This window comes from Chrysemys picta, chromosome 25 (genome assembly GCF_011386835.1).
Source record: "Chrysemys picta bellii isolate R12L10 chromosome 25, ASM1138683v2, whole genome shotgun sequence".
Classification (NCBI taxonomy): Eukaryota; Metazoa; Chordata; order Testudines; family Emydidae; genus Chrysemys; species Chrysemys picta.
The window spans coordinates 4,910,858-4,938,015 of NC_088815.1; the positions used below are offsets into that span (position 1 = coordinate 4,910,858).

Genomic DNA, 27,158 nt, shown 5'->3' on the forward strand with positions numbered 1-27,158 from the left:
GGGAGACCGGAATGAACAATTTCCAGCACTGGCCCCATACATCCCGTTTCAATTTTCTCAACTCCACGAGGACTACTGTATGGAAACACAGAATCTGGGCATAATATGAACCACATACTGCAGCTCCCAACTTACCATCAACAGAGTAGATGAATCAGCATGACCAAGATTTTTCAATAGCAACTAGCTATTTTGGGTGGCCAATCTGAGCCATTTAAAGGGACATAGTGTTTCTAAAGTGTCAAGTTGCTCCTGAAAATGTCCTGGCCTGTGTGTTCTGCTCAATGCAGTGTTGTTGTAGCCATGTTGGAACCAGGATCTTAGAGAGACAAGATGGTGAGGTAATATTTTTTGCATTGGACCAACTTCTGTTGGCAAGACAAGCTTTTGAAATACACAAGAGCTCTGTGTGGCTCGAAAAGTTGTCTCTCTCATTAACAGTTCTTCTCAATGGCATTCTGGAAACATCATGTGAATATCTGAAAGAAAAGATCTGAATGCCAAGAGATGCGTTCCACCACCCAAAAATGCTTGCACCTCTGTAGTGACTAGACATTATGTCGGAGGGGAAGTATGTGCTTGGTTAACGTAATGCACAGAGGCTGAAGTCCTTGCACATGCAATGTGGAGCTGACAGCATAATCCAAATAGGAGAAAGACAAAGGCTATTAATTCCAACTTGAAATCTCCAAGCCAGAATTTAGTGATTAAAATGTCAAGTGAAACTCAATATAGTTAGATAGGAAATTATCCCCCGATTCCATCCCTTTTCTGCCATTCAAACATTTAACAGCAAATTAATGATTTGTTTTTGAAAAGGTATCCAGTCACATTTAGATGAATCTCATCAGTAAACAGCTACAGCAGAGTGTGGCCTTCTCATGTTTAAAGGAGCCACGCTCCCGTCAGACACTGACAGCCAAAGCTCTTTTTTCCACCCCCAATTTAAAAGCATGTCCTGACTAAAGAGAAGAAAATGGCTTTCTGAGAACAAACCTCCCCAGATGAAATGTTTTTTTTAAAAAGAACACTGATCCCTTGGAACATATGTTTTAGAATATGCTCCCCTTCGCCAATCACAAAACCTGATGAACTGTATAAAAACATTAGAGAAGCTACTCGGAAGAAAACAAGTTCAGTTCTATTCAGGCACTTATACCATGCCCATCGTCGTGATATCTGAGCATCTAAACATCATTTGCCACGTATGAAAGGTGCTTGTGAGAACAGTAATTTCCTATTAATAGATTGTATTCTTATTTTCACCCCAAAAGCCAAAGACAGCAGTATCCCAATCAGTGCCAGTGAGACATCCTATTCCAGATCAGACACACATTTTAATCCATACCAACATTTTCAAACTAGGAGGCCCCTCTACTTCTCATCCTTTGGCTGAGTCCTCGGTCCCAAATGCTGCAGCTTAGTCCACTTTAAGGCCTCAGAGCTAAACAGCTGCCATCTTGAAACCTATGCAAAACAGATGATGCTTGTGTAGAAATGCACTGGGGGTGTTGGTGAGAGAGTGTATTTTGGTAACTGTAGTCCAGCAAACACATTTAGATGTAAAGGCAGCTCTGCAGACACCTTTTAGCCATGTTTTGTGTCCAATACATTTAACACCAACATTTTGCTACTGAGAACTAGGCCGCCAGTAGATACAGACGTATTCACAATGAAAAATTTTATTCCACTTAACAGAAACTCTTTGGGAGAAAGGAGTGGTGTAAATTTCACACCCAGTGACTTTACTATTTGTTTCCATCTCATTTATTTTACTACAAAGTCGCACATTCACGAATGATAAACAGGCACCTGACACTAACTCAAATATTGCCCAGTGAAAGCATTTTTGTTGCTGAGCGTATATAGAAGCTTTAAATGCTAGTAAGGAATGAAGTAGTATAGTATATATGCTGGCTGCATATGCCCCAGCATTCTGTACACAGACTTGCATAAAGAGACTTAATTTTACATGGACAATTATATAATAAAATTATATGCAGGTGTACACACACACACACACACACACACACACACACACTTCTGCTCCAATTTGTATCTTCCTGAGTATTTTTAAAGTCACCACATTAGTTTGTTTTTTACCTTGCAAAAGATACAACCATAACTCACTTGCAAGACAATTTTGTTCTAACCTGGCTCTGGTTAGCCACCTTTAATGAGAAGATCAGAGCAGGTGACAAATGCCTACTGCCACCTAACCCAACCCAAAAAGCTAATCTGGCATCGCAGAAGCTTTGGATGGATGCGTTTTAAATCAAAGTGAAGTAAAATAACAGTTATTTCATCCATCACATCCACTGAAAACTAAAAAAGTTGGCACACATTCAAATCACAGTAACAGTCTAACTTACACATGTAAAGACCGCCACCTCACATCCTCCGCTGCACTTTTAAGTCAGCAGATGAAAGGGCTAGGGACAGTAAAGAATTAGAGAAGTTAGTAAAGATGAGGGCATATGGAAATTTGGCAGCTGCCTATATAACACACACATTGCGTCACAATGTTTTCGGCACTTTATCTGTTAAATACGTATTGCCTTTCTTTCGGAGGAAGATCGGGGTCCGTGCATCATGGCCTCTAAATTTTTCCTAACAATTCATCATCTTGCATTATAAACTTCCTTGGAGCAAGAGGAAAAAACAGCTCATGTCTTTGTCAAGAGTATGGTGGGGGGAGAAGGAGTGGAGTCAAACACAAGAGCATTCTTCTGTAACAAAGCATTAAGTGTACAATCCTGCCCGGTGCAGAGCTGCCTCATCTCCCACTCCCGGAACAGGAGTGCAGGGCACACAGGACCGTGCAGGATGCAGCCTCGTGGCTGCTAGGATAGCCGGTACATTAAGCGACACGGTGATTCATTCCGCAAGTAGGGTTGACTAAGAAGAATTGTTCGACACAATGAAGAAAAAAAACGTTCCTAAACAAAGTGTTCTTCAACACCACCTGTCCCTGCAAACGATGAAAGCTCTTTGCCGTGGCTTCAGTTTGCAAATATTTTTAAAACTATGGTTGCCGCCAAGATTCCCCTCCCGCCCCCTCCTTTTTGGGGAATGGCAGGAGATGACAAACCTAATTTTGTAACTTATTTGTTCCTAGCTCTTGGGACTCTACATTGTGGTTCTTTCCTCTGAAAACAGACACAAGCTGCTATAGAAACCAGGCATATTTTGACTCCTTACAAATAGGTGCACATCGAAGTTCAGCTCACAGCACTGTGTATCAAGGACAGAAAAGCCTCAGTAGCAAAGTATCTGCAAATGTTGTAAGCCAGCGTAATTATCAGGGGATAGTAGAGAAGCTCACGTGAATACAGGCAGAACAACAGGACTTTAGGAATATGTGTACTTTAGAGAAATTTTTCTCCCACAGCGCCAATTATTACAGCATGTATGGTCAACATAATGCAGCCCGGTGAGAGAATTTTGCTTAAAAACAGCTTGTAAAAGGACAGATGTGACCTATTTAGAGCTTTGCCAAATAGTTCTGCAATTGAATATTCCATCGATTATTTAAATTTCATTAAAAAGGAACGGTTCTATCCACTTGCTACTAAGCAGCATCATTCCAGAGCCGCATGGGATTTTTTTTTTTTTAAATAAATACTTCAATATGCTCTTTTTCCCTTTCCTCTGCTCTTTTGAGAACTTTCATCTTTGCAAAACAACCTATTCCTTATTCCAAATTCAACTTCCCTTCAAAGCTAAGAGAATACATCAGAATAGAAACATTTTTATCTGAGCTTACCTGAAAAATTCCTCTAAGTAACAAAGTCCACCAATCTACAGATCTGCAACAGCAGGGTCTTCTGCATATATGCTACTTTAGAGGCAGAACCAGATCTGTCAGCCACTGGAAAGAAGGCGTGTGACACAGCCTCTAAAGACTGATGCATTTTGCAACAACTTCAAACAGCAAAGGATACCTGGCCTGGTCAGTGAATTATGGAATTCACTTCCAGGATAATTCAATGCCAGACAGATAAACTCTGCAGCACGTAACTGCTCTAACAGAAACTTCAACGTTTCTTAATTAAATCAAAAGCCATATAAACTCTCAATATAAGCTCTCAATTTCTAACAGAACAACCTGCACAGGAGTAAGCCAGATCTGTGGAAACTTTCCTCGGAGAAAGGCAGATTTCAGGCAAGCACCGACAGATTTTTCTATTCTCTTGTGCACTAAAGTCCACAGATCCATTCAGTGCTGTTTTAATAGCAGCAAGTAGCCAGAGAAGGAAGAAAACCATCTAACGCCATTCTCTTTTACTGAGGGTGAGAGCACCTTACCCTCAACCCAAGGATTCTGTTTAACCTGGAGAACTCAAGAGGATGAGTGAATCAACCAGTCACATGGCCACCTGGTAGACCCTCCTAGATGCATGCGATTTTACCTGCTCTCCTAGTACTACTGTCCTCAGAGAGGGGCCTCTGTCATGAACAACAAACCCTTTTGGTCTTGCAGACCCTCACATTACTGCTGGCTAACCACCCTGAAAGGGGAGAGTTGGAGGATTCACTGCTCTTTGAAACAGGTCAGTAACGCAGGAGGAGGGCATGTAGCTTACACAAAAACAACCTCACTTCTTTTTTTACCGACGAAAGCTTATGCCCAAATAAATCTGTTAATCTTTAAGGTGCCACCAAACTCCTCGCTGTTTTTGTGGATACAGACTAACCCGGCTACCCCGATACTTGACACCATGTAGTTTACAAGATTGCCTGATATGCTGAATCGACACCTCAAAGGCCAGATCTGCTCATGGGACCATTTTTTCCACATGCCAGGTACAGCATTAGCATAGACCACACTCCCAGCCACCGCACTCTTCTAGGGGAGGAGACAGCAAGTGAGACAATGAACTTAGAGAGGAAACATGCCGACATTTCCTTCAGGGGCCTGAACAGGGGCTCTACGGATACATCTATGCTGCAAGGAAGAACGCACAGCCTCAGAGCCCGGATCAAAGCCCAGGGAGGCTAAAAACAGCAGTGTAGACATTCCCACTCGAGCTCTGAAACCCAGCGGAAGGGCGTGGGGTCCTCCGGCCATAGCGGGAGAATCTGCACTGCTATTTTTAGCTCTGCAGCTCAAGCCTACGACAACTGACCCGGTCTCCGACTTGGTGCCACGGGTTTCCCTTTGCAGTGTAGATATATCCTGCGAATGCACCGGAGACTCTGGGGAACCCACAAAAGGAGTGATCTGAGGCAGATGGGAGAAGCACAAAGCAAGCCATGGAGACAGCCGATCCCCTGGCCCGCTTCACAGAGCTGCCATGAGCCTCCATACAGCCACTCAGGGACTCCTTTCTCCTGCAGTAGCCTATGAGACGGGGAAGTCTTCCCTCTGATCAGTGAGAGCTACGGGCTTGCTCTGGCTCTTAGAGAGTTTAGGCCCTCTTCCCCAGGAGGCTGAGGGTGGGGCTGAGGCCATCTGACACGGGGAGGGACGAGAGCCCAGATGAACCCTGCCAGAGGGACCCAGCTCCTAACTGCACCAGACAAAAAAATCTCCAGCTCTGTTCCAAGGGATGCAGAGGAGTCACGACAGGGCAGGCCTGGCCTTCTTTCTGGGCTCACCTGCCATGCTCAGGGGAGGCCTGGCCTTCTTTCTGGGCTCACCTGCCATGCTGCACTCTCGGGCTCAAGCCGCTGGGGCAGACAAACAGAACGGAGGCCTCACCCTCTGCCACAAAGGATAATGCGGGGTGACGGCCGCCATCTTGGCCAACACCAGGGATTGAAACATGGACCTCCAGAGCTCAAAGCCAGAGTCGCTACAACTTGAACTGAGTTCTGCAGCTGGGGCTGTAACAGACGCATACCCTCTGGGGATTGGGGGCACAGGGAGGAATGAGTAATACACACTCACCCCCGGGGTCACTGCCAGCGAGGTGCTAATTTTTCTGGGGCTGAACAGAGAAGCAGCACTTTTTGGTTTCAGTTTCTGCTCTGCAGCAGGGAGGGTCTGGGACTGACTGCAAGCCAGCAGCAGTAGAGAGACAGGGCCTTGTTCCCAGGGCCAGGCAAGTCTGCTCTGCCCTCCAGAGCTGGTTGAAGACCCCACCATAATGGATCTTGGACCTGAGTAACAGTCTGTTACCGCACCTTGTCAGGGGGCCTCATCCTCCCCCCGTCTTGATCTGCACTCTAGGCCCCAACCTCCAGGGCAAAGTTGTTAGATTCGTTCCATACAGAGGGCCACGTGATATTTCCGACCTGGCTCTTTGGGTCGGGGATGTGACGCTAAAGCTGCCTCACTCTCAACTCGCAGCAGACTCCCACTGCTCTCAGCAGGAATTTTATGCTCAGCAAGTAGAATACGGCCCATAACCAAGGAGCATGGAGACCAGCGATGGCCCATTTCATTCACTGCCAGGGCACAGGCTGAGTTGAAGGATGGGCTCAGGCACCAATAATCAAGGAAGGTGAAGCTGGCTTTGCAGCTCTTTTTTAAACCAGTGGTCCCCAAACTGTGGGGCACACCCCCTAGAACATTTGGGGGGTGCCCCATGGAGGCGGAGAGGGAGCGCCATGCTTCCAGCCCCACTCCACCCCCAACCCCAGCCCCACTCCGCCCCCAGCCCAGCTTCGCCTCTAGCCCCAACTCCGCCTGCAGCCCAAGCTCTGCTGCTGAGGAAGTCTTGGCTGTGCAGTAATGGCAGGGGAGCAGGACAGGGAAAGTCTGCACACTGCAGCTGTAAACAGACACCTTTACCCCTAGAAAGGCCTAGAGCACTGGACTGGGAACTCAGGAGAACTCAGGCTTCTATTCCTGGCTCTGGGTGACCCTGGACAAGTAATTTCCCCTCTTTGTACCTTCATTTCCCCATCTGTAAAATGGAATAATGGTATTGCCCCCCTTTCTAAAGTGCTTTGAGATCTATGGATGAAAGGAGCTAGACACGAGCTGGCTGTTATTTTATCGCTCTATATTCAAACACTACGGCCAGCAGAGACACTGGCAGAGTTAAGGTTAGGTGCTAGCAGGTTGTGTCTGCTAAAACCACCAGCAAATTAACCCATTGTTTTGGGTTCCAGAGTTAGCACTCCACTGAGACAAACAGAGCTCTTTGCAACACATCCCAGGCCATCCAGCTGCATCAGGTCACGTCCAAACTCAGAGGGTTTTCCTCCGACAGCTCCGCTGACAAGTGAAAACTTAAAATTCTGTGGAACCCTAGCCCATCACGTGGGTGGATTAACATGTCAAGCCGGCAGAGACTTACACTTCAGCTCCAGGGTTAGGGCAAGCAGCCAGACTGCCTGCAGCTTCCCTGAAAAAGCATTAACATGGGATGCTTTAGGGCAGGGAACCCATTGGGGAAAATTCAAACTGGGGGCACAAAAGCAAGCAAGCAAGGAGGAGACATTTTCATAGGTTTATCAGCACCATTTAAAAGCCAAGGCAGGGCCTGAACCTCTCCGTAAACTAGGGAGGGAAAACTATGGCCCACGGGCCGGATTTGGACTCCTGCCTGCCCTGGCCCTGCGCTGCCCCCGGAAGCAGCCAGCACCATGTCCCTGCGGCCCCAGGAGGATTGGGGGGAGGGCTCTGCGTGCTGCCCTCGCCTGCAGGCACCGCCTCCCACAGCTCCCATTGGCCAGGAACGGGGAACCATGGCCAATGGGAGCTTTGGGAGTGGTACCCGCAGGCGAGGGCAGCGTGCGGGGGAGCCGCCTGCCCCACCCCACCCCCAGGAGCCACTGCCAGACATGCTGGCCACTTCTGGGAGCAGCATGGGGCCAGGGCAGGCAGGGAGCCTGCCTTAGCCCCGCTGCACGTCGCTGCCACTGCGGAGCTGCTCGCTGTAAGCGGCGTCCACCAGAGCCCGCACCCCAATCCTCTGCCCTGAGCCCCCGCCACATCCTTCCTGCACCCCAACCCCCTACCCTGAGCCCCCGACCCCCTGCTGCACCCTGCACTCTAACCTCCTGCCCCGAGCCCCCTCCTGCACCCCACAGCCCCTCCCGCACCCCAATCCCCTGCCCTACATTCATGGCCCTGCATGCCATTTCCCCACACAGATGTGGCCCCCAGGCAAAAAAGTTTGACTACCCCTGCTGTCAACTATAAAAGTCTGTGTGGTCAGTGCTCTCCTAGCTCGTACCACATAGCACCCTCCCTGCTCATGAGTTTTTTCAAGGTCCTCCCCACTCATCCAAGCAGTTAATGTTATAGGAACGCTCTGTATATATGTAAATAGTAGTTACAGATAAAATGCCAGTAAATAGCACTCAAGAACATGTAATATAGTTCCTGGGTTTTCAAGAACCAACAAAAGTGATTGTTGTGCCCTGCATATATGGCTTCCTATGTGCAGATTTTAGTATCAGTGCTTAACAGTTCAGTCCCATCAGGGCTAGATTCTTTGGTTTAAAATTTCCTTCCCCCCTCCCAAAAAAAAAAAAAAAAATCGATGTGGCAGTTCCTCAAGAGAGCTCCTGTCTGTGGAAGAGCTATTAAAAAAGGGGCTTTATTTTCCTGCTGTGGGAAGAGCAAAACTAACACACGAAAGCATTCACAAGAGAAAGAACTACATTCAATGAAATATTACAACAGGAATTGGAACACACTGCGACCCACTGAGCTGTTTTGGGGCAAACAACGTAGCCCTGCATGTGAAACAGAAGGAGTCTATTTTGCAGAGCTGCTAAACATGCATAAACACCCAAAAATGCTAACCGGTGTAAGTCCTTTAAATGAAATTCACACAAGTCATCAGCACTATTCACTGGAGCAAGCTAGAGACAAAAAGAGACCTATTAGGTTATCTAGTCCATCTCTCTTCCCTACAGTATGTTGTATTTTCTAGTGCTTTGTCTAGACAGGCGATAACACTTCTTTCTACAGAAAGCTAATAAAGCTGTCTGGTAAATTTCAGTATTAGGAAGTTTCCCCTGACATTCAGCTTAAGTGTCACTTGTTCTTAACTGCACCCCATAACTTAAAAAACAAAAAACAAACAAAAAAAACCCCTCACCCACCTATCCACAGAGTAAAAATTCAGGTTGTCACATAAGCACTGACTTATTTTTCCCAGTGGATGCTCCACCCCTGCTCTGCCCCGAAGCCCCGCCCCCTTGCTGAAGGCCCTGCCCTTGCTGCACCTCTTCCTACCCCCGCTCTGACCCCTCCCCAGAGACCTTGCCCTCCCTCCATCTCGTCTATGGGTTGTAACCTAGATAACTCAAAAAGTTCTGAAACCAGAAATTTCAAACTTGGCTTGTTTAGTACACCTCACTGGAATCCTCCGATCACAACTGGGGCAACTAGGGCAGACAAGACACCGGGGATTTAACCCTGCATCACCTAGCTCTGCTCAGACCAGGCTGAGATGACAGTGCTACAAGTGCTCCTATGCTAGCATCCCCACATGGCAGTGGCCGATTTCTCAAGTGAAGGCTAGTTCACTCACGTTACGGCCAAAGAGCATGGTTAGAAAACTGTTTGGTCTTCCAGCATAGATGAGACTGAGCTGCATTTGAACAACATTGAGGGAAAACAATTTGTAACCAGGTCCACCCCCACGAGGTTTTTAGAATGCAGAGAGGCCCTTGTAGGTAACTGCACACATATGCCATCAGGGCTTGAAGAATTCACTTATCTACGGACCCATGCTCAGCAAAACACTTGCCTTAGCAAGTGAAGAGACTTTAGCTCTAAATTTTTGCAGAATGTAAGCTCTCATTTTTAAAATAAAAGTAATTTTCTAGCCTTAGCGCTGCAATGGAAACCTTCCAAATGTGAACCAAGAAAAAGCCCAGGAACATAGTGCTGTCTTCCGGAGTCTACTGTCAGCTCCAATGCCTCAGCTGCAGCTCAGAGTTCTCCCAAGCAGAAGACAAGTGACATTAACATGATTATCTGCCTCACTACTGCTATACAGAACCAAGTGCAGCAGTTAAATCGACCACCTCTAACATTTCATTTTGCTGCTGCTTGGGAAAGCAATGAGCAGCAACAGCAGAGATGCTACAGCACCGGAACCTTTCTGGTGGCCATCTCTGATTTTTCATGGTGGCCTCTGGCCTTTAGATTTAGTCTGCTGGCTAGAAGATGATTCAAGGCTTGAAGAAAATTGCCAGTTACCTATACCCTTATTAATGCATGCAAAATAGCTCATCTATTAATAGTATAGTCTCATAGTACCCACAAAGCCACACTGTGCTTTCCTGACATCCAAGATGGGATGCTCCCTTTTCTGATTGCAAACAGTGCAAGGGCTTGTCTAGATATACATTTGCACCACTTTATACTAAATGGTGTGACGTTTTAAACCAATTTAGTTAAGTCAGTGCAAAATGCTGCATAGGAAGCCTTATTCTGGTTTTAAAGTGTCTCTCACCAATTTAGCCAAGGTGGTTTCTTACCAAGTTAAAACTAAACTGATATAAACCACTCCTAAAATAAACCACTCCAACTATCTGTGCACCAGTTTAATTCAGTTTTAAAACCAATTTAAATTAAACTACTACAACTTTCTTTCATAGACAATCTCTAAGGAACAGATAAATCTATGGCCAGTTAAATTAGCCACAAACTCCTCCAGCAATTAACAGTGCCAGCTACTGGCTAACCTGGTTGACCAGTATACTGAAGGAGCCCTAACCCATCAATTAAGCTCCCATTTATTTAATAACCAGCTCCCTAGTAGACTAACCTTTTTCCCCCCCTCTCAGTACCGCACCAAACACAGCATATTTCTTCAAAGGGGACAGATATTTATTTAAGTGGCGAGAGCATGGAAGCAGGAGGAAAAGAAGAGCTGTTCTTGCAGATGATACAATCTGTTCCCAGAACAGGAGCATGTGTACATAAAATAGTGCTAAAACCCTTCACCCAAATACAAAACCAGACCGTTGTTACCAAGCTGTACACAGAGCAGGGGGAAATGCCATCAGATTTACAACTTTATAATCCATAACACCCTCTGGCAAGGTCTAATTGTCTAATTTAGGGGAGGGGTTGGGGGGGTCAAAAGGGAGCTAAATAGATTCATGGAAGATAAGACCATCAATGGCTATTAGCCAGGATGGGCAGGGATGGTGTCCCTAGCCTCCGTTTGCCAGAAGCTGGGATTGGGTGATGGGATGGATCACTTGATGATAACCTGTCTGTTCATTCCCTCTGGGGCACCTGCCATTGACCACGGTCAGAGGACAGGATACTGGGCTTGATGGACCTTTGGTCTGACCCAGTGTGGCTGTTCTTAAGAGCAGAGTTTCAACCTATCAGCTAAAATTATCCTTTCAAACATTCTCCCAAAAACCAGTGCTGCCAGACACCTGGCAGGAATCTGCCCCAAATCTGTCCATTCAGTAACTGGCAGTCAGTGCTGCTGCAGAGTGGTTAACCTGCCCCAGCCACATCCTTGCGCCTCCTACTGGCCACAGAAAGTGCTCCTCTGTCCCACCCCAGGCATGTTCTGGGATTGACAAATTCCTCCTTCCCTGCACATGTTGGGCTGCTGTCGGGTGGGGAACTAGGAAAGCTGCCCAGCCTCTAGACACCCATAGCTAAGGCCCCTGGAACTGTTTGAGAAACGTGCATTATAGCCATGACCAGGCAATCCTGAGCGAAACTCCCGTGTGTTAGCAGGGGGTGGGGATTTGTATACGTGAACTACCCCAACTCTACTCCCGTTGTAGTTAATGGTAAAACTCTGCCTGACTTCCACAGGAGCAGCCTCAGGGTAACATTAAGTGCCTTTGAAAATCCCATCCGGCCTCTCCAGATACGCTCCCTTCTCCGGAAGCCATTCCCTTAAATATGTATCCCTTTTAAAGACCCTCCCAATCAGGGTTTGACCCCCCCCCCTCCCCCCCCGTTAAGAGAACGCCCTGTGAAGTCTGCAGGGGCAATGCACCATTCCAAAGGTCTCTCTCTTTAAAAACAGCATATCCACCCAACGCTACATGGGCCTCTCCTGATGCTACAACGTATTGCCTTGACATAAGAGTCTTGGCTGCTGTTGATTGCTTTGCCTTCTATAGCACCTTTACCTGTGGCTCTCATAATACTTTATAAATACTAATTAAACCTCAGCAACCCCCCTCCCCCTGGAGAGAGAAATATTATTCTAACCATTTTATATATGGGGAAACAGAGAGGTGAAGTGACGTGACCCAGATCACACAACGTCTGGGGCAAAGATAGGAACAGACCCTAGGAGAACTGAATCCAGCCTCCCTTTGCACAGAACAAAACAAAAGAGGTTATCCCTTAAATGCCTGTGTGGTATGTTCACAATTATTTACCCCAAATATATCCTTCTGCTTCCACTAAGCATGAATAGTCTCCTCCATCCTCCTGAAGGTTTCACACGCTAGGGTGTGGCAGCATGAATCTTTATACCTCGCACTCAGAACTGTCTCCTCTTTCAGTCTTTTCTTGGGTAAGAAGCACCAGTCCTGAGGGTTTGACTTTAAAAACCTTTTTTAAAAACAAAAGCTTGTAAAGGGCAGAAGTTCTGCTCATAAACTTGGCTTCTGAGCTGCCCCAGGAGAGCAGTAAAACGTAGCACTTTTGTTCTCATTTTAGATGCTTCCGTGCCATTTGTCATTGCCAGAATGGAGACCAGGGTGCTAAACCCTAGGAGAGAAGGGGTATGTCTACAGAGCCTGAGGGAGCATGTTTCAGAGCCAGCTCCACAGAGTTGGATACACGCTACAGCACTGAAAACAGCTGTGTAGACATCGGGGCTCAGATTGAAGCTCCAGCTCTGAAGCCGCCTCCCCCCTCCCCACTTCTGAGCAGACATGCCAAACCCACGGGGAAAAAATGCAGAAATTGGGCTTGTTTTTGGCTTAATTGGCTTGTGAGTTGCTTTTTGGCTTGTAGCTTGGTTGGCTTGTAGCAGCTTGTTGCCTTTTTTTTTTTTTTTTAAATCAGCTCCCGGTAAGCAGGGGCGGGGGACACACACTAAGAACAGCCGTACCAGGTCAGACCAAAGGTCCATCTAGCCCAGTATCCTGTCTACCGACAGTCTCCAATGCCAGGTGCCCCAGAGGGAGTGGGCCAACAGGCAATGATCAAGTGATCTCTCTCCTGCCATCCATCTCCATCCTCTGACAAACAGAGGCTAGGGACACCATTCCTTACCCATCCTGGCTAATAGCCATTACTGGACTTAACCTCCATGAATTTATCCAGTTCTCTTTTAAACGCTGTTATAGTCCTAGCCTTCACAACCTTCTCAGGTAAGGAGTTCCACAAGTTGACTGTGCGCTGAGTGAAGAAGAACTTCCTTGTATTTGTTTTAAACCTGCTGCCTATTAATTTCATTTGGTGACCCCTAGTTCTTGTATTATGGGAATAAGTAAATAACTTTTCCTTATTCACTTTCTCCACATCACTCATGATTTTATATACCTCTATCACATCCCCCCTTAGTCTCCTCTTTTCCAAGCTGAAGAGTCCTAGCCTCTTTAATCTCTCATCATATGGCGTTCCAAACCCCTAATCATTTTAGTTGCCCTTTTCTGAACCTTTTCTAATGCCAGTATATCTTTTTTGAGATGAGGAGACCACATCTGAACATAGTATTCGACATGTGGGCGTACCATCGATTTATATAAGGGCAATAATATATTCTCAGTCTTATTCTCTATCCCCTTTTTAATGATCCCTAACATCCTGTTTGCTTTTTTGACCGTCTCTGCACACTGCGCAGACATCTTCAGAGAAGATGGGGCGGGAGGGGGAAGAGAGAGAGAGATTGAGAGTCGGGGTGCACAACGGGCCCACCTCAGTCCCAGACTGCACACCGGGGGGCAATCTAGTCACCTGGAGTGTTGGGGTTCTTAGGGTTTGGCTTGTTTTGAAATGTGATTAGCTTGATTTTTGGCTCATTATGAAAGTTGGGGTTGCTTATTTACCACACGAAAGTTGGCAACTGTGCTTCAGAGCCCAAGCCTGGAGTCTGCTGTGGGTTGCCGCTTGCTGTGTAGACCTAAAACATACCCCAGGGTGCTAAAGTAAGGTCCCCCCCTTAGAGTGGGAAATACAAGTCAATGCTCTAGCTCTTTTTTTTGTTTGTTTTGTTTCATAAACTTGAGGAGTGGCAGGAAAAGGGAATTCAATGCCATACAGGCTGAGCTTTTCCTCCTGGGGCTGAGACACTTTACACCAAAGTTTGTGAAGTTGCATGGAACAGAACAGAAACCACCTAACACACACCACACGTCTGGAATGCGGATGCATCATGGAACTCCTGGAGTACAAGCAGCGCTGGTAAGTAATGGGCTGGTCCTGCCACAAAGCAGAGGGAATTACCCTAATGTTCTTCTGTACCATCTCCCCAGGACAGAACTCTCCAGGCTAAGAGAAGCACACACTGAGAGAAAAAAAACCTACGTAATCGGGAGGCAGTGCAGTTGATTGGTTAGGGACTCAGGAGACCTTGGCTCTATTCCTACCTCTGCCACGCTTATGGCCTTGAGCCAGTGGTGGGTTGCATGCAGGCCACAGGCTGCCCATCAGGGTAATCTGATTGTGGGCCGTGAAACATTTTGCAGACGTTGTCCGTCCGCAGGCACGGCCCCCCGCAGCCCCCAGTGCCCGCCGTTGCCTGTTCCCGACCACTGCCTTGGGCAGTCACTGCTTTCCCTTTCTGTACCTCCAATTCCTCTCCCAACCATTGTCTGTTGACATTATCAACTCTTCAGAGCACGGACCCTCACAACGTGCTGTGCAGCACCCAGAAAAATGGAGGCCTGAGGTGCTGTAATACTAACAATAAAACTAGCGCTGGAAAAGACCAAATTTCTTCTAGCAAGAGCACAAATGTGCTGAGAACCAGGGGGCTCCATTAGCACAAGCTCTCCAACTGCCTGGTTGCCTGCCACCTTGCAGACAGACCGACCAATTCTGATTTGTCTAGGAGTTCCACAATAGCCCCAGGTCTGTGGCAGATTCCTGATGGTCTGCTTAGAGAAGCATTTAGAAAAGCAAAACGGGATATTGCAAGTGTGCAAAAAACTATTCCCAACACAATTCAAGGGCCCATTTTCCACTCAAAGCGGATTTATTTTGCGTGTGAACACTGCAACATTTTCAAAGTCTCAGAATTCTGCTTGGATAAACTTCAGGTTTCCCTGTGGAACAAGTGAATTCTGGAAAAGCCACATTTCTGGCCTTTGAGTCTGGAGGTGAAGTAAATGCAGGATAATCAAACTTTCTACACCCTCAATGCTGCTCCTATCCCCGATGGAGTGGTCTGGAGCCGCCCAAGTTAGGAAAATACTTTATGAGGGTAAAAGGACAAGCAAAGGCTTGCATTTGTCTAGCTTAAAACAATAACTTAAAAATAACCAAATGTTAAGTTTTGCGTTCCAAAATAACAGAAACTGAGAAAACTTCTGCAGACCGAGGTGTTCTCTCTTCCTCTTCAGCTGTTTCACACACAGATGACAGTGTCATTTTACTCACACACAGACCTATATCCCAGTCACCCTAACACCAGAGGTTGAATATTACATCAGTGGAGAAGGAGACAGGGAAGAGACAGCATGAGGACAAGGAAGGGATCCCATCGAGGTATCCAAAAGAGTCAGCGACAGAACAAGGAATTCAAATCATTTTCATGTTACAGTTTTACTCTTCAATTTAAAAATGTATTGGGGAGGGGGAACAGGGACAGGAGGGATGGGGACGTAAGCCATTTTAACATCAAGGTTTCACGTGCACAGATGGGATCTTGGGCATTGTTCTGATTCTTGGTAGTTCTCAAAAGATGTTTACCCAACAGGCACTTTCCAAATGGATCATAAGAAAGTGCAGAGTTTACAAAACAAACCTCCATCCCACACTGATACCCCTATTATGCCTGGAGAGTCTGTGTCCAGTGACTTCCAGAGGGAAGTGTCTTAGAACAAAGAGGACCACCATTGTGTCTGGATATATAAAGTTACCTTGGATAAATGCTGTACCGCATGAGCTGGGAAAGGGGCAACAGAAAGAAGGGGGAGTGGAGACAATGAAAAGTACGTTCGCTTGATTGACCATTTGAGGACAACACCATGGAGGAGATTTGGCACAAAATCCCTTCTTCTGGGCACAAAACAAAATAAAATAAAAAACACAGAACCATGAAGGACTCGCTGCCTTCTCACGGGTCACAAATTCACCCGTCACGAGCATTGGTGTAAGCTGCATGTCGGGTATCAGCCAGTCACAAAACAGGGTGGAAGGGCCAAAGTGCATCACTTGCACAGACTGGGCATGCAGCAGATGCGCAAAATGGGTAACTTTACATGTCAAATAGGGGTGCCACTGGAAAGGAAGCGCAGAAGAATAAAGAGGAACTGGGGGGCTGCTTTAACTTATGTCCATCCCATCCTCAACATTCTCCAGGCCAAATCCCACTCTGGCTAAAATCAGTGCCACTTCCATGGGGGCTAGAATTGGCCTTCACAGGAGGAGACATTCCACCCCAATACAGTAGGCCCGTTAGATCTATGCACTACCACATCCCAATTAAGCCCTCAAAATAAAGAAGGGGGAGGACTTAAGTGCTGCGTAACCTTCGTTCCAGTGCTGTGCACAGAGGTAACTTCCTACCTCCAATGCCTAGTATCTCGACGTTTTAAAGTACAAAACAACCCCCGATACTTCCTTTTACAAGAGCGTGGGAGCTAACCCCTCCAATGAACAGCACAGCTGGAGACCCAAGACTGTAGGATCCATGCATTATAGCTTAGCGCCTGTCACACTGGCTCCACTCATGGTGAAAGCCATTTATAGCCAGGTCTGTGCATTTGTAATACCTTTGCCTGAGTTGGGAGGATTTTCAGAATTAAAGCAACACCGGCAGCAGGATTGTCAACAGCCCAAATGCACAGTCAAGGGGGGGAAGGCGGGAAGCATCCAACTGGCGTATATAATACTTGGAAGGAAAAGCAAGATTTTTTTTTAAAAATGAGGGGGTGGTGAAAAAAATCTCAGGAAGTCATCTAGTCATTCCTGCTTTTTACTGAAACAATAGACCCGGGATGCTGGCTAAGTTATAAATAATTCTGCTGGATACACAACACAAACACAAGAGAGGAGCAAGACAACTACCGGCTCAATGGAAAGTGACTCACTACCTTTCTTACAACATACCCAAACAAGGACAAATTACACACAAAGGGCCATGCTACTGTTCCATCGAGTCTTGTTATTAAATGGACAATTATGTCACTAGCTAGCCAAACGGCTTACGAGAGGCAGGGGGAAGGGAAGGAGACAGAAACTGTGATGGCTAATGGCCACTTTGAACACCACAAGTTAGCACTTCTGGTCACAGTAATCAACCCATGCTGTACTCCCGTGCGGCGTGTGGACGGCTGCACTACTAGAGTGCAAACATTGGAGGGGGCCAGACACAGTCACTTTCCAATGGTGTATTCACAATACCAAAGCAAAGCCATTTCAAACCAAACAGACCACACAGCCTGACACTCTGGGACCACTACAAGAAAGTGCTCAGAATGGTGAAAATAATGGGAAGCCACTAACTCCGCAACATCCTTCTCCTTTTAGAAAGGAAATTACCGTTGCAGTAGAATTTGGCAGTACTGCTGTGATCTGTTTTCCATCTTGGTCCACTGAACTATGAAAATAAATATCCAGCCTAATAGAGCCAACGCACATTGGCTCTTGCTGCACATCTCTGTTGGGATTGCGCTGGACGGGCACCTGATAGACATGCAAGCATCCAAACCGAATTCCCAAGGGCAGTTTATCTAGTTAACCCCCACCCCACCTCGTTACTGTAGTATCTGAGCCCCTCACCACCTTTACTGTAACTAGCCGCCCCCAGATGAGGTCAGAAAGTGCTATTATGGGTATATTCCTCACAGGGTCCCAGGGCCTTGGCTCCAGCCCAAGCCTGAACACCTACACAGCCATTTTTAGCCCTGCAGCCTGAACCCCGCCAGACAGTTAGCTGACCCAGGCCAGCCACTGGTCTTTTATCCCTGGGCAAACAGGACGCCTGTAGCAGAGCAGGGCACTGAACCCGAGTTTCCCCAAGTCCCAGGCAATTGCCCTAAGCACTGAGCTACTCTTCCTCAATCATATGAAGAACTAAATGATCCAGGAACAACACTGAGCTGCAGTAATACTGAGCTATCTTTGTGCAAGAGTCATGGGAGAAAGGTCTTCCCAGCTATCCTTTTAGACAGTGAATGTATATCACTTGCTTTTTATTTTTTAAATACTTTTCAACTTGTGCTTCCTGACTTGTAATTCCATTATCTGCAGCTGATAATGCAATCATTTTAGTTCAGCCGCATTAAGACATAAAAACCAAAAACCAAAAAGCTGTCTTAAAGATTGAGCTGGTCTCTGAGTGGCCAAGAGAGGGAAACAGGTAATGGGACAACCAATTCCATCCCCAAAAATATAAAATACACCCTAGGACTCTCAATATTTTTCTGAAGCAAGATTCACAGAGGCAAAGGGGGTGAAATGAACTCTTTTTTAGCTCTTGCCAAATAAGTGAAGAAAAAGTCAGTAACAACCTTGCCTGTCCTGTCGCTACCTCAAAACGTAAAATAGGGACCTAATCTACTTGGTTGAAATGTCCCTGTAGACAAGAAGAAAAATCCACTTTTCAGCTGAAGACAAAGGTCACTAGGGTAAAAAAAACAAAAACAAAAATAAATCCCAACTGAAGTAGGGACTTTAAAACCCTTTAAATCAATCAATGTTGCATCTATCTATCTTAGGAACTCATATGGCCCTCATCATTGTAGTATGCAAGCACCTCACAATTTTAAATGCTTTTATCCCTCCTGTGAGGTAGAGAGGTGCTGCTATTCAGCTTCTGCAGATGGGAAACTGAGACACGGATGCTAAAGTGACTTGCCCAAGGCCACACAAGAAGTCTGTCGCAGAGCAGGACGTAGACTGGCATCTCGCAAATTGTAGGCTAGTACACTAACTACTGGACCAGCCTTCCTCTCAGGCGACAAACAGGCCATCTGGCCTCTGGACTATGCAAAGAGTTCCTCAACCTAGCATTGCCAATGTAGTTACACTCCGGGAGCGTCTAAGCTAGGCTTGCTTTCATTAAAGTGGCCCACTGCATCAGCTCCACCAGTAGGAGCGCTAGCATAGAGTGGGTACTACTAGCCCAGACATATTGTCCAGTCCTCGGCTCAGGGCAGGTCTAGAATACAAGGTGGTCAGTGGCTCCCTGCATACTGCTCCGGCTGTTGCTACAGCAATGGTGGGAAGGAAAGAGTAACGTAGATTAGGCCTTTCACTTCTGCTCACCTCCAAAAATCAAGAAAATGCTGGAAATCAAAGGTGCCAGGACTCATACTAGCCGGGACATTAGTTTTGCTAGAAGGGAGTTTGCCATTGAAAATGCCCCGCTTAAGATCCTCCCTTCGGACTTGCCTCTTTGCATTTCGGAGAGGGCAGGGATGGCCACACAGCTAGACATCTTAGTTTGAGGGTTGAGTGCAAAAGTGCAAGACACTGAGCTGCAACTGCAGGAACAAGGAGCTCTTGCTAAATACATTAAAAAAAAAACCCAAGACACCAAATTTGATCGGAATGTACATTTATCTTCTCACAAAACACCAGACTTGGAGGCCATTCATTTGGATAAAATCCAGTTCCACATTGAAATTCAGTCGGACTTTCAAATGCAAATATCAGGAGAAGAGCAACATATGGTGGAGGTTAGTACTTATTTTTCCTAATTAAATGGTATACTGCTGTTTTGTATACCAATGTTAATAGGGCGTTAACAAGCCTTTGGAAGAGAGACCCCCTCACTTAAAAAAAAAAAAAAGACACCACACACAACAGAGGTAGAGAGACTGGCAACTCCATGTTTTCCCTATGCTAGGAAGCGACTGTGTACTTAACCACCCGAGTGACCACATTTTTCCATGGTCTTGTTCATCAGTCGAGACAGGTCAACCCTCCCCCTAACTGCCTCCCACGTATTTAGTGATGGGAAGGGAACAGCCACACTAGAGGACTATAGGCCATATTGGCACAATCCTGCAGGTGAAAAGGCAATTGGATTCTCCTTCCCAATCCAGAGCTTTTGCTCTCTTAACCATTCTGCTGATGGATCGCCTACAGGATCCATTTTGCCTCAGGCAGCCTATCACACCCATGGAGATCTGCAAGCACGCTCGAACTGAAGCCCGCCCGCTCGCTCGCTCTCTTTTTAGGCAGGATGCTGGCCCATTTTTTGGGATAGTTTTTGACAGGTCACCTACATCAGGTGCAGAATCTTCACCCACCACAGAAAGGAGGGTTTTTCAGACCACAAAATCTGTGATGCAAAGGAGTACGGTCAAGGTAGGAATTCTACCTCTCCATCCACAGGGAAGACTCGGGCAGTGTGCATTCAATACTACAATTCAGAAAACATGTAGTCAATCAGTCCAACCAGGAACATTTGGTAGGAAGATCTCAGTAGAGTGGGTTCTATTCAGGAAAGCAACTCTACCGACAGCCTCGTGAGGGTCCAGTGTTTTAATGCGCAGCACCTGCCTTTCACAGAGAATCTGACACTCCTGCAAACTTGCAGCTCAGATTCCAGGTCCCAGGCATTCTTCCTTGCTGTGCATAGTCACAGATCATAAAGATACCTCCTTTAGACATATCGGGGTTTGCTTCTTGGCGGAATTGGGCCCGGCAGTTAGAACTCAGTTAAGGAATGATCAGTGAGCCCGAGAGGATGCAGCTCATGCTCTGATTGATGTGCCGAGCCAACAGAAGTAACACAAACTTACTTTGGGACAGTAAAGCAGACATGTCTGGACTACACATGGAGCGAGGGGAAGCCATTTTTGGTCAGTTACATTTTAGAGTTAAATATGTACCGTTTTCAGGAAGCCACTCGCTGCCCTGCAGACAAGATAAAGGAAGAAGCACAGGTGCCTGGAAAATCTAAGTTTATGCCTCCCAAACAGAGGCTGAAATTTTTCAAATGATTTTTTCCCCACCAGCTCAAAAATTCAACAAAATGTTGGATTTATAAAAAAAACTGTTCAAAGTAAAAAGAGCTGCCGCCTCTTCTCTCATTTTTTTCCTTTTCCCACTCCTAACTTTTGAAAACTTCCTCACTTTTTGAGAAGCAGCAGAGTTGTACAGGAAGTAAGTTAAAAGGCTGGAGGCGGAGGCCTGAAAAAATTCAATAAAACTTAAATAGTCACAAATCTGTACAGAAATGTGTTTAAGACATTCCATTTTGAAACCTGCAGAATGAAAAGAATTTCAAAGATTTTGACATTTTTCATGATCCCCGTGCCAAACTTTTCAATGAGTTTTTCTCCTAAATATATTGAAATGAGATATTAAATGTTAATTATCCTGAGCAGATTGCAGGGAACATTCTGCTGTTTTATACAGTAGAACCTCAGAGTTCCCAACACCTCGGGAATGGAGGTTGTTCATAACTCTGAAATGTTTGTAACTCTGAACAAAACATTATGGTTGTTTCAAAAGTTTACAACTGAACACTGACGTAATACAGCTTTGAAACTTTACTATGCAGCAGAAAAATGCTGTTTTTTAACCATCTTAATTTAAATAAAACAAGCACAATAACAGTTCCCTTACTTTGTCAAATCTTTATTTTTAAACTTTCCCTTTATTTTTTTTAGTAGTTTAAGTTTAACACAGTACTGTACTGTATTTGATTTGATTTTTGGGGGGGGGGGGAGGGTGGCGGGGGGTCTCTGCGGCTGCCTGATTGCATACTTCTAGTTCCAAATGAGATGTGTGGTTGACTGGTCAGTTCGTAACTCTGAGGTTCTACTGTATTTATCATCTGCCGATCTCATTTCTAAGTATAAGCTAAAGGTGGATTTAAAGATAATCTTAAAGTGGGTTTACCCCTCCCCTCATGTCTTTAAGATATATAAAGGCAACGCACGAAGGCTGATGTGCGTTTTTCCTTTCTCTACTTATTTTACATTCAAAATATCAGGAATATCTGACCTTCCCTGATTTGGCTAGATCTCAGAGTGTAGACACTGAACTCGACCTCCTTTGACAAAAAGGGGTGCTGAATTTTCCACAAAGACATTCTTCCTCCAAAATGCCTGTTAGGCACTGAAGTCAAAAACCTCCACAATGTTCTAGACAGCCTAAAAGTACCATCACCCAGTTGCTTCGGTCTCTTTATGCTCTCTAGCACCATAAAGTCTTTCAAGGCAGGCATGATTAGAATTTCTAATATAAAATAGGGCACACCACATTCTAGGCCTTCTTTGTACATCACAAAGCAGCAAGGGGGGAGGGGGAAAGAGGTCACACACCCAATTCTACCGCCTTCCCCAGGTCCCCATAAAAAGACCAATCTGTCAAGATTCTCTAGCCTAGATATGATGCCAATCCCTCTACATCCATGGAGAGGAGTCTGCTGCATCTACCTTCTCTGAGTACAGAGAAAAGGCCAATGCCAAGTTCAGAATCTGCTACAGAATACTTTCGGCATTGTCTACATACAGAAGACGCACCAGTTTACAACTTCCGGTGAGTGTTTATCCCGATTTAGTTAAACTGGTGCAAAAGGCTGCGTACAAACACTCAAAACGAATTTAGCTTAAACCTGTTCCCAAATCAGCTCAAACCAAACCAATATAAGACTGTCCACACAGGAAGTTGTAGTAGGTTAACTAAATGTATGTTTTTAGACCAAATTAGTAGACTGGTACAACCCCTTTTTGTGGGCCCACTTATTTCAGTTCAAGAGTTTAGTTTAAACTTATTCCCAATTGACTTTAGCTAAACTGAAATAAGTCTCCATACAGGGGGTTGCACCAGCTTAAATTGTCTTAAAAACATACATTTAGTTAAGACTGAGCAAGTATGTGTGTGCAGACAAGCCCTGCATTAGTCTGCAAGCCAGTGTCTGCTTGGAGAGCACCTCGTGTAGTTGCAAAGATGTAGAAATAAGAACACAACCTCACATGCTCCAAGACTGCCCAGTATGCATCAGAGTAAGATGGAAAACTGTTTAGTCTTGTAAATTAAAACCCACTGAAATGAGAGTTAGCCCAGATACTACCCTGGTGAATTGCGCTGGCAGCTTTAACATAAACCTGTCCCCCCTTTAATGTCTCACCCAAAGATGGCACCACCAAAATGCAGCACCCCTCCACACTCAACCCCTGTTGCATTAGGTCACTGGCACTGCCCAGGACCCCTAGGGCTCATCTACACAGTGAAATAGCTACTGTGGAGTATAAGTGTACCTGGATCCACTTTGGAAGCGGATGAAGCTGAAGCATACAAAGGCACTCGTCGCATGGAGTAACAGGGTCCCCATGGGGAGCTAATGCACAATAGCTATTGTGCTTTTAATTCTGTACAGCACCTAGCACAATGGAGACCCAGTCCATGACGGACGCTCCTAGACATTCCAATACAAACAGGAAATCATAAATAGCTTCTCCATGTAGACAAGCCCCTACTCTCTGTGTTACTCAAGCTCTCCCTAAGCGCACGGGAAGGCCATCACCAGCTGGGCTACACTTCAACCAGAGCTCGCTCTCTGCTGCGCCACTGCCCGTCGACAGATGCTCAGTGGCGCCCCAAAAGAAAACGTCCCCAGAACATCGTGCCCACATTTGCCTCAGGTAATCTCTTACTCTCAGTGCTTGCTACATTTTCCAGTCCCCGTACAATTAAGCATTCAGTGCTGCTATATATTTCACACTGCATTTCATGCCTCATTTGGCAACAAAATTAATTAAATTTTAAGTCAACACTGAAGGAGTACAGTACCTTGTTTCCCCTCTGTGGCATATAGAACTCGGCTTGTTGAAACTAATATGCTAATCAAGACTGCCGAAGTATTGTGGAACTCTCTCTCTGTATGGGAAGGGCACGGGACAGATGCCTGCCATTCGCCCTCATCCCCTTCCGCACACACTAGAACTACCTCCTGTTTGCTTCATTGGGTCTCCGTAGAGCCCTTCAATTCCCTGGTGTGCCACCTTTTACTGAACATCAGCAGTGGTTACATTAACAAACAATGGCCACTTTTTAAAGTTTAATTGCTCTGGGGAAATGAGCCTCCTGCACTGCCTGTCATGAACAGTGGAGAAGTGGGTGCAAAGCAGCCGATGGGCACTCACTTGTGTGGCTTCAAGCGGCTTTCTCCACTGGAAAGGGATTGGCCTAGCAAAGGGTGTCCCAAGGCAGGCTGCCCCTTCTCCCACTAGCCTCCCAGAACTGCATACATCCAGCTGGCCTAGGGGTAGGCTCTAGCCTATGGTGCTGGTTCACATCATGGGGAAGACCTGGCAGCTGAAGAGAAAGTTATACAGATGTTAGTCACACTGCTCAATGCGCTCAGATACTATGGTGATGAATGGTATGAGAATGGATAGAGAACAGAACAGTATCCAAAATACAGCCCAGCCTTCCTTCTTCCAGAAGAGACAACTTACTGCAGTGCTTCTGAACCTTTTCTGTACCCCAACGCTCTTTTCTATATCAGGGATCTCCTTTTCCATCCAGCTGGGATTCCTCTATTATTTAGCAATGTGGGAAAGGGCAGGGTGGCCACCACCCACCAGGTTGAGACCCTGATATGCAGGGATGTGGGCAAGCGTCTGGCGTAGCCAAGGCAGCTAAAGATTCTATGTAAACACACTGCTTTGCAACACAGAAGATGGGGTTTCATGCATTAGAACCTCCGGTCCGGACAAACGATGCAGAGGCCAGTTATGGAGTATGGACTTTTGAGCTTCAGCAAGAACATGGAAGGATGGAATCCAGGGATTCTTGCATGAAGTGCAGGTGCAGACTCACAATAAATCAAGGCAGATTGAGGAGCTGTGTACACTGGCGAGGGCCAGGGTGAGGAGAGGCATCAGCCAATTAAAGTGACCCAATCTGGTTTGAGGGAAACTACTGCGTCAGGGGAAGTGGCAGGGTGATTTGAGGCTCTCCCATTAGCCCACAGAGGGTGTGACATCCCCCATCAGAGCCCCACGGGCCTGTGATTCAGTAAACGGCAAGCACCAAAATCCACTCTCAGTGCAGATTTGTGGCTCAGCAGAGTGCTGCTGCATTTTACATACACACTAAAAAGAGACAGAGACAGACAGACAGACATCAGTACATTCCTGATGGGGATTTAACAAGCCCAATTCAAAACCTGGTTCTCAGAGCCATAGTTCTACACCCCTCTGTACGTATATGAAATAAAGTAACTTGCAAATGAGGCTGTGGGCTCACTGGGGCAGGGACCTAGCTTCTTATGGGTTTGTACAGCCCTTAAAAGGCAGGTTCTGAGCCCGGCTGAGGACTTTGGGCAATACAGTGACAGAAGGAATTCTTACTGGCATCTTTCGGAGGCATTAAAATAAATTTCTAAACCACATCACAGCAAAAGCCATGCAGAGTGAAAACAGCTCTGTGTATGTGTTAAATTCTATGCCCGGGATGGCCAAACTACAGCTTGTGAGCCTTTTACAGTTAAAGTGTGGCTCAAGGGACCCCTCACCCCGGCCCGTTCTTCACCTACCACACTGGGGGGAGAGGAGCTCGGGCCTTCTGCCCAGCGGGAATCTGGGTCTAGGGCTTCAGCCCCGCGGGGTGCATCTGCCGGGGTTTGGGGCTTCAGCAGGAGCGGGCCTGGAGACCCAAGCTGCAGCAGTCGCCTCCCACAGGGCTGAAACCACGAGACCCCTCCCCCCCCCACAGCTGAAGCTCCTAGCCCTACCAACTCGCCACAGGGCTGAAGCCCCAGCAGGTTCGCCCTGGCTCTCTAACCTCTGAAGATTGTCGTATGTGGTTCGGAGGGTCATTACGTTTGGCCACCTCTGTTCTATGCATCCATCCATCCCCCTCTCTCTCTCACACATACACACACACACACAATGTGAGCAAGTTACGCCTGCCATAACTATGAATTTCCTGACTTCCGCACATGTTAAATATCCCTCTAGTACTAACTTAATTAAATTTAGTTTTGCAGATGAATTTAAAATAAAGAATTCTGACACAACTGTAGGCGTGATTTAGGGACACGCTGTGTGCTTTCTGGAGCCGGGTCCCCTACAGAGCATGCAGAATTTGAAATTAGCAGCACCGAGGTCCAGCAGAAACACTTGCCAGACCTGCTGGGCCCCTTCCAAAGCCATCTTCCCGTTTTGGAAGGAGCCCAGTCAGCCTGGAAAGCTTTCAGTTGTGACAGTGAGCCAACTGCAAAATTTTGCCTATGCAATACAGCAGAATTTGATATGATCATGTGAGCTAATGATTGTACATTCAGACAGCCATCGTACAGGGACTCAGGAGCAGGGGTGACTGGCCAGGGTCCAGACTAGCTAGGCAACATCTTTACCAATTTAGGACCCAAGCCCGCAACATGTACAGTACCTATACATAATCCCACATCAGCAGGGTTTGAATTGGGCTGACACAGGGCTGCACATTGCCTTCTTGTTGTTTAGAATACCATCTTTCATTTAAAAATAAAGGGCTCTAGACCTCATGGTTGCAAAGAAAAGCTTGAAAATGTGACAATACAAACAAAAAAACATGACACTCGGTAGGTGATTTTTCAATGCTTATGTCTTTTTCCTCATTTTTGATAAAGAGCACTTTGAGGCTGCGAGGGGATTTTTTTCTTCCTTTTTTAAAAAGTTTCTTGAAACAGAATACCATGCAGTTGCCCTCGCTGAGTACTAAGTCCTGGTCACCACACAGCTTTGGTATCAGTATGACTGTCAGTTATGGATTCGATTTCCCCCTCATCTTCCTCCCCTCTCAGCCCCCTGATAATTATACTGGTACAATCCCCAATGTGGATGCAGTTATAGTGGTATTACGTTGCTTACTCCCCTTCTTATCCAGAGGCCTTTTCCTGCTTTAATTATACCAGAACAGTTAAAGGGGCACAATTTCTGTTTGTAGACAAGGTCTGAGTCAAGTCTGAAGTTTCTAATGAGACGCTGTTGGTTAATAAAGCTGTGGCGATAAAGCTTTGGCAATACCAGAGCACTGGGGGGAAAGGGGGGGAGGAGTGCTTTTCCTCACTTCAGAATTTTTCAGATGGACAAATTTTTAAACACGCCTCCCTCTCACCCCACTGCCCTCCTCCTTCAATTTTTTTCTCTAGGTAGAAAAATCAGCAAAAGAAATTTCAGCCCAAAGG

At 46.2% G+C, this 27,158-nt stretch overlaps 1 protein-coding gene across 15 annotated transcripts in view; it reads right to left on the bottom strand.

Annotated features, from left to right (window-relative positions):
• The window catches only part of TCF3 (transcription factor 3), a 118,665-nt gene that overhangs the window by 70,243 nt on the left and 21,264 nt on the right, over positions 1 to 27,158 (bottom strand). For 2 of the 15 annotated variants that reach the window (XM_065578089.1, XM_065578090.1), the window contains one exon: positions 24,127 to 24,298. The exons of the other annotated variants lie outside the window; for them this stretch is intronic. The gene's annotated coding sequence lies outside the window, so the exon portion shown is untranslated. The remainder of the gene's footprint in view (positions 1 to 24,126; positions 24,299 to 27,158) is intronic. 15 annotated transcript variants of the gene reach the window in all.